This window comes from Teleopsis dalmanni, chromosome 2, assembly GCF_002237135.1.
Source record: "Teleopsis dalmanni isolate 2A chromosome 2, ASM223713v2, whole genome shotgun sequence".
NCBI classification, from domain to species: Eukaryota; Metazoa; Arthropoda; class Insecta; order Diptera; family Diopsidae; genus Teleopsis; species Teleopsis dalmanni.
Window position 1 is genome coordinate 154,774,781 of NC_051847.1, and position 8,673 is coordinate 154,783,453.

Here is an 8,673-nt window from a genome sequence, read left to right on the forward strand (position 1 = left end):
ACTTTAAAAAAATATGCTAAAAATATTATTTGTTTTGCTTTAATTAATACTTAACATACTTATTTATCTAAATTATAAAAAAAATTAAAACATTTCTGATAACTATTAATTTAAAGTAAAAAACAGAACAAACACAATTCTTTGGGCTCAACGCATAATCGGACAAAGTGAAGCAGCAATGATAAAAATACTGTTATTTTACAAATATGCACTTCAAAACTACGTTAAAAATTCTCACAACAATGTTTCTTATATTAAGATAAATATAAATTATATAATTGTAACATAAATTAGTATTAAAATGGCACCAAATGGAAAGTAATCTACTGTCGAAATTAGGCAATTAATAATTAAATTGAGTTTCGAAAGTAAAACCGTTAGAGAAATTGTCAATTTAGTTGGAATAAGTCAATCAACTATTCAAGACATTATCAAGAGGTCCCATGATGAAATTAGGCTGGCCAATAAGATCAGAGCAGCTTAAGGCACTATATTAAATGATCGAGAAGAGCGTTCGATATTGAAAGAAATAAAGAAAAATCTTTTCAAAACCGCAAAAGACCTTAAATTATCATTAAAACCCCGCCCTGGGAAATATATATGCTTAAATACTATTCACAATACATTACATAAATTCGATTATCACGGAAGAATTGCCAAAAAGAAGCCGTTTATAAGTATTAAAAATAAAAACAAAATAAAAAAAATATGCTAAGGAATATTTACTAAAAACAGAAGGCTTTTGGAATCAAGTAAATTGATGGTAAATCATCTTAAATACATTTTCATTGATAATTTTCATTTTTTTAAGGTTTTGTTCACTGATGAAAGTAAATTTCATCTGAATAGATCTGATGGTAAGATGTTTGTATGGCGTAAACCAAATGCAGAATTCAATCATCACAATACAAAAATCACTATAAAAAATGCAGGAGGCTCTGTTATAGTTTGGGGTTGTATGTCGAGTGCGGGAGTGGGTAATTTGCATTTTATGGATAGTAAAATGGGCAAATCTGAATACCTCGACATTCTGAAACAGAATATAAAGCAAAGTGCAGAGAAGTTGAGTATCGCAGAAAATTTTAATTTTTATCAGGACAACGATCCCACGCATACGTCAGGCGTAGCAAAGCATTGGTTGATCCATAACTGCCCCAAACTCATAGACACACCTGTACAGAGCCCAGACCTTAATATAATTGAGCATCTTTGGGAGGAATTAGCTGAGTGACTGTACCAAAAAAAAATTAACACAATAGTACAGCTAAAGCCGGCTTTACTCGAAGCATGGTACTCTATTGAGCCAGAAGTGTGCCAAAAATTGGTAAAATCAGTTCCAAATCGTCTTCAGGCCATTCTGGATAACAAAGGATATTCAACAACATTTCTGCATTTTTAACATGGTTGCTTAATTTTGTCCGATTATACGTTGAGCCCAAAAAATTGTGTTTGTTCTGTTTTTTACTTTAAATTAATAGTTATTACGAGAAATGTTTTATTTTTTTTTATAATTTAGATGGATAAGTATGTTAAGTATTAACTAAAGCAAAAAAACATCATATTTTTACCAATTTTCTTAAAGTTTAGAGCACATTTATATCGAACAAATGCTTGTCCGATTATGCGATGGAGTCACTGTATATATCAGTTTACAGTGTACAGTTTATTGGGCGTTTATCTGCGCATTATCTTGATACATGTGATTGTATAGCATCGTGGTCGTAAGCCAACAAGGCAGGTACCCACGGTGAAGAATATTGACACTGTCTCCCTTTGGGATAGAGATTAGAATACTCCTAAAGAAAAGCATGTTTAGCGTAAAAGAAAACGGAAATGTTTAAAACAGCAACCGGAACTGTTTGGAGTATCAGTGGTAGTTTACTTGCGGCACCCTACCGGAGGTGGTACTAGCTTCGCCTGTCCTGTTCAATATAGGTTGTTCCCTTAAAGGAAGTGTAATGCTGGCTTTGGTTAAAATACAAAATGACTAGAATAGAATATTTGTTTTCGATACTTTTATTCGCATTGCTTTCTCCAAACAGGTTCCGTTCTCCAAAAAAAACACAAGTCTTAAATGGGCTTTGCCCTCTCTCTCTCTCTCTCTCTCTCTCTCTCAAGGAGGAAACTATATCCAAACGTATAGCTAGAATTGGTACAGGCAAGAGGAATTTTTTTTAAATATTATATTACATTAATATAATATTATATATTATTATATATTAACGTAGACATCATACTTTTAGATTTTTGCTATTTTTATTGTAGAAGTAGTGCTTTCAGTGTCTTTTAATTTTAGGAAAATCAATCGAAATCTCTAAACAATATAATTCTATTCATATGTTTAAAGCTTTGACCACACAAATACCAATTTTTTATTTAATCTCATTAACACTTGGGATGCCCAAAAAACTATTACACCCTAACAACAGTGAGCATGGAAACTTTATCTACAGAACACACGCAGCGGTTCTCACGGTGCAATCGCTTGATCAATTACATTGAACAAAAGCGTATAAAATTCAAGATTGCAATCAGAAACCCAGAAACTGTATGATCACCATTACTCCATGAAATACAAAGGAATTGCTAAATTTTACGCACAAAACATCACAAAAAATTATAATAATGAAATAATAATATTGAAAATAAGCATATGCGCCAACAAAATTATTAACCAAAACACAATGAAAAGTAAATTAAATGAAAAACACCGAATATTGTGAGATTATCTGCTGATCAGATTTTAACAAAAAATAAAAAAAATAAAAAATTTTAATACAGAAAAGGCACAAACCCAAAGGATAATCGATAATCGTACACTTAAGATATCACGATTTAAAAGTTAAAAGACCTTGCCCTGGGTTAACGTTGCGACCGCGACTGCGATTGCGACTGCGGGAACGATAGAAGGCACGCCGTAATCGAGCAGAAACCTTAAACAAATAAAACCGCACAAATGACGCATGCGCTTGGCCAGATCACCGCAACGATCGCGATAAGCGCGTAAATTTTGTGTGAATGCACAAATCAAAGGGTAACTCTTTCACTCAGCTTATTTAATTATGGGGTTATTATGACCAGGATATGCGCTTCAATTTCTTTAAGAAAAAAAAAAAAAAACTACTTAACTTGAAAGCACCAAGAAAACTGGCATCTGTACAGATCGCCGAGTGTGCTGTATGGGCAACACGTTGCACCGCGCACGTCCAATGTTTGTTTTTGGCGGTTTATAAATACTTAATTTCGGCATCACCGTAAGCGATGAACTGCAGCGTACAATGTATATGTGGTAATTGCTGGAACACGCATTCTCCTGACTGTCTGCCTTAAGGATCTCATATAAGAGCACTTACGTACTCCTTCAGTTATAGCCGAAAACGAAATACAACGAAGATTTGCATTACTTAATGCCTTCATCAACGTCCAAAGTAACCAACCCATTGTCGTACGTCAACTCAACTGTTCAACTGTTCAACTGTTCATCAATCAACCTCGTTGGAGCAGATCATTTTCGGTTGGCTTGCTAAACTGCAGCTTGGAGTTTGATGACTTGATGAAGTTATTTTTCACGCAATTATTGCAATTTTGTAATTATTTTTTGTGCTTTTATCTTTTTTTCACTTTAAGAAATTTTGGGAACTTACGCTCTTATTTAAAGGAAACTGACTTGCAAAAAGCGAATAAATAAATTATTGCCTAAAAGCTTAAATAAGTTAACATAATTCAATATAATTTAATGTAGAAGTAACTCGGTAGCTTGCTTTTACAATCATCAAGGATTATTAGCATAAATAGGAATATTATTATTAAATATTTAAACAAGTTAAAATAATATTTAAAGTTCTTTTAATACTAGTAATAATAAAAATAAGAAAGAGATGTAAAGAGCTGCAGCGATGATTATGGCACTCCTATGTGTAACTTAATGGAAACCTAGAATCATAAGATTTAAATAATATTTTCCACCCAATAGTACAGTAAAGTTCCATTCAAATGGATGTAACTAATACCTAGTCACTAGAGTTAGTCACCTAGTCACATAGTTGCCTATATTCTCTTTGAGTACTTTGTCTTGAAGACTATCCAAATACAACGACGCATCTCACTTAATAATTATGAAAACTGAAATTACATCTGAGAGGAAAGTAAAAAGTAGCTACTATGACACGTACTCATACATTTATTTGGATACCAAAGTTGCATCCAGTCTTCTACAAATGTTCGCCAGTTGTTCTTGTTTAAAAGTCCTTGAAGATATTTTGCTTATTAGTTGAAAAATATTTTCAAAACCACCAGATCTTCAGGTTTGTGTTCATGTTTTGAAAACGTCTTCAATAAACCCATATATTGATTAATGTATGATTCCAGTGTTGATTTATCATTGCAGTTCTATGGTATGTAAATAAATATCATGTTACAAAATTCATCAACAGAACATTTTGCCCGATGGAGGTCAGTATTCCTAATGAACGATGGAGGGTTGACTAAATTTCTTAGTACTTTGTTTTGAAAATTTTGGATGATATGAATGAATAATCAAATCTGAATGAATAATGAATGAATAATCGCACCCAAATGAGATAGCCCACCATCTGTCTAATACATCTAGGCTGCTGAAGAGACTTCAACGTATTATGTTATGCCCTCAGAAAAAAAGGAATATTTTGCAATGTTTACCAGAAATAATGAAGTTCGTCGGTTTAACATATGATTTTACTGTAGTCGCGCTGGGAACCCATGAATTATGAACGATTAAAAAAAATGCTCATCTTAATTATACAATATAAAGTCTCATTATGAAGACATTTACTTTGTATATAAAGTGATGGATAGATAGATTATAAAATAATGAACAGATAATGTAGAAATAAATATCACCGATATTTACGTTTTTGAAATGTACTATATCTCTCCTTTTTAAGGAAACTATTGTGACCTTGAAACATTTTTGATTTCAGGTGTCTGATATTACAACTGCAATTAAATATTTTTGTTGTTATATAGAAAATATCATAAAACTTGTTCTCTCTTAATTCCTTATATTTGGAGTTAAGTATACAATATTGTATTCATACAATATCAATTTAAAAGGATCAAAAAAATTGTACAAATTCTAAGTTCATATAATCTAAATATTGGATTTTTGAATAAGGATCTTAATATATAAACCAGTTCTTCCCTATATTGATGTGTTTAATATCCGAAATAATTATTAAACTGAATTAAAGTTGTAAGTGTAATAGTATATTAACTTAGAGGATCTTCCAACCTTTTAAAAACTTTAATGAATGGTTTCTACTAAATTTCTCCAGAGTACTGCTGTAGGAATATATTATAATATTAACAATATATAATGATTAAATTCAGAGAAACAGAGAATGGCATTTTTGTGACTTATAAGATATATGCTTGACCTCTCTCTCTCTGTCTCTCTCTATATATATAAATACATAAAGATTGGTTTTAATATCTGCTTACCCACAACTGTTACCGATTTATTTCAGTCTGAATAATTTTTAATGGCAAAATTGGTTTATATACAATTATCGTAAAATTATTTAACTTGAAATAGACAGAAAAATAGATAAATACGCATACTTGATTCGGTTTCAAAAAAAATTTAATAGACAGTATATACTTTACGATTTTACATATAAACTATTAACTTAATAATATGAAATAAGGTTAAAAAAAATAAAAGGTTAAATAAACCTTTTATTTATGTTTCTCATGGCTCAATGTAGGAGGAATTATATTTATTCCATAAAATTTACTCTTGTTTCTAGTGTGTAAATTATTTAAATATTAACTCGAAAGAAAATCATTGAAGCGTCCCCCATAAAAATTATATTTCATGATCACTGATTTACGTATTAAACTATATAAATTATTTCAAATTTATAACGTTTTGAAAAGGTTTTTTTATTCTAGCATAAATTCGTAACAAATCTTCAACAGGTGCGGCTAGTATCATTGTAGATAGAGCAATTCTTTTATTATACCCTTAAACTCGTATCGATGGATTGAAAATGGACCAGTCGTGAACGAATACTAAGTCTTAAGTTTCTTATATAGAAACTCTAAGAAAATAAATAAACTATTAAATAAGTGATATAATAGAACTAATAAGGGCAGATAATAATCACGACTATAGCCAAAAACATATACCATAGTATGTTGAGGAAAAAAATGTTTTCTTTGTTAAAGAATTATGATGCTTTAATAATATAATATACCCCTTAAATTTTTGGTTTGACTTAAGCCCTTAATAAAAATAAATAATCCCCCTCTTAACAATATCTGAAAGATATGTATGTTTCAGATATATGTTTTAAAAATGGCGTTAAAATAACTGCGCATTATAACAATAGCGACATGACATTTTTTAGCAGTACTTGAACTTACTAGAAAGTACTAGGCTAAACTGGAGAAGACATCCATTAGTTAAAATTTCTAATCACGTGACGCAGTACATTTTATTTCTCTCCTTTATTTCATTCAGTCCACGTGGAGCTTAAGGTCGCTACTAGTCCTACTAGTTTTAATCACACTTAATTGGAAACTAAATACATCCAATTTATTAATTTTGTATATTTGTAAGAAAGTTCGAATTCAATGAATTTCTATACATAGTATAAGGATAATACTCTCTTTGAAAATGAACTCAATCAATTAAAATTATATTTGAATATTCAGAAATTTTAAAATGAAGTACCACTAAGTTTTATTATATTTGAATATTAAGTAAAATAAAAATTATTGTGTATCTCAATAAAATTTTATTAACAATCACAGAATGACCGACATTCATAAAACAAAGCCAACTGCTGTTGGCAAGACTCTGGACTGTAAATAGTATCAGCAGGACCCTATATTTCATAACGAAAATTGATGGATGGATCAAAAGTAAATATATGATAATGTTGTGCAACAATAACTAATATTAATAACTTATTATTATATTATACTATCAGTTATAGTGATAGTATATTAATATAAGGACCTTCGTTAATAATACAACACAATAGATATTAAAGAAGAACATATTACTGATTGTATCAGTTGCTTTGTTCTTTTTTTTTTGTTCGCCTTCTGATACTATGGGGGCAAATTATTATTTCATCTACAACCTCTTCCTTATCCGATTTCTGAGTACACTCATATATAAAATCCTTTAACTCCTAAGAGGAGTATAGGGCCACAATGCGGTCCCATACGCTCATGTGCATTATATTATTTCAGGAATAAAGGCAGCCATTAATTAAACACATGATACAAAGAAAGTACTAATATCGCCATACAATAGTAAAGAGATACTATGAAGGATAGAATATTTTAGGATAATGGATTTACAGAAGGTGGACTCAGCAATACTGTGGATAAAAACCTTTATTACCACTTTTATGCTTCGGTCATCAAGTTTTCGATTTATGACAGTAAATAACTAACGAAGAATTCTAATATTCTGCCGTCTTTTCAGAATTAAAAGTTTTGGAAGTGGAACACAATGACTATAGTATATCTTTTGTTATAACTGAAAAATATTGTGGTTATAAAATACGTGCGTTAATAAAAGTTCAACATATCTTATTTGTTTGAGTGTAGGGTAAAAAATCACTTCATTCACATATGTGTTTATGAGTGCTGTGGTCATTGCTCATAATATTTAAGAAATCAAAGTGCAGCTAAGATAAATGCAACAATTTTATTTGTGACTGCTACAGAAATTTCAACTACTGCGCTCCACCAATTGTTCCACTACGGCCAATAAAAGCGAAAACATGCGATCTCTAAGACCCTTCGAGGCAGACAAAGTGACTTGCTGCAAAGAAGCGTAAATCGAGCGTGAGAAATACCTTTTAGGGTTTAATAGTGCGGAACAGCAGGGCCAAGATGAAGTGTAGGGCGTTTTCTTTACATTTACAATTGGGCGATGACCGTAAGTTCAGTGAGTCAAGGTGTGGTGTGACGTGTGTGTACAATCTTTAAGGTTTGTATGCTGCACAATAAAGTGCATATAAAAGTATTGATTATGTTTATTGTATTAAATGTATTGAATTTTTCAGGCCTTTAAGGTTGAACGTGCAGACATGAAATCAGTTTAATGCATTATATTTTGTAAACAGTCTATACACACTTATCTATATTTTCATTTTATTGCTGATTTTACTTTTAAATGCACTGATTTTATACTTTCCAATACTACTTATATATATTCTTCTCTCACTATATATTTACTTTTCAGAAGCAAATTATTTCAAATCTTCCAAAACAGACTCTCAACCCAATATAAATGAAGAGAAGAATATATATCTCAACTTATAAATTTTTGTCTAGTTTAATATGATTTGATATTCTAAAGTGTGGGCATCTTCACTTGATCCAAACCTGTTAGCACCGAGCAATTTCTCCAGTTGCATATACCGGGAGCATATACTAAAGTGGATCGTAGCAGTTCGTAGCCCAATTTATAAATTTTTACCATGTTAACTGCACACGTCTTGATTGAAGAGCACTTTTTACTTCTCCAAATGCGGTCGTTTTCTTGTTTGAATTCTAACGAGACGACCTCTCTTAGGCGACTTGAACGTTCGACATCACTTGTTTTGGTACAACCACATGGAAGTTCAGTAAAACAATTCGAAAAACCATTAAAATTGATGGTGCAGAATC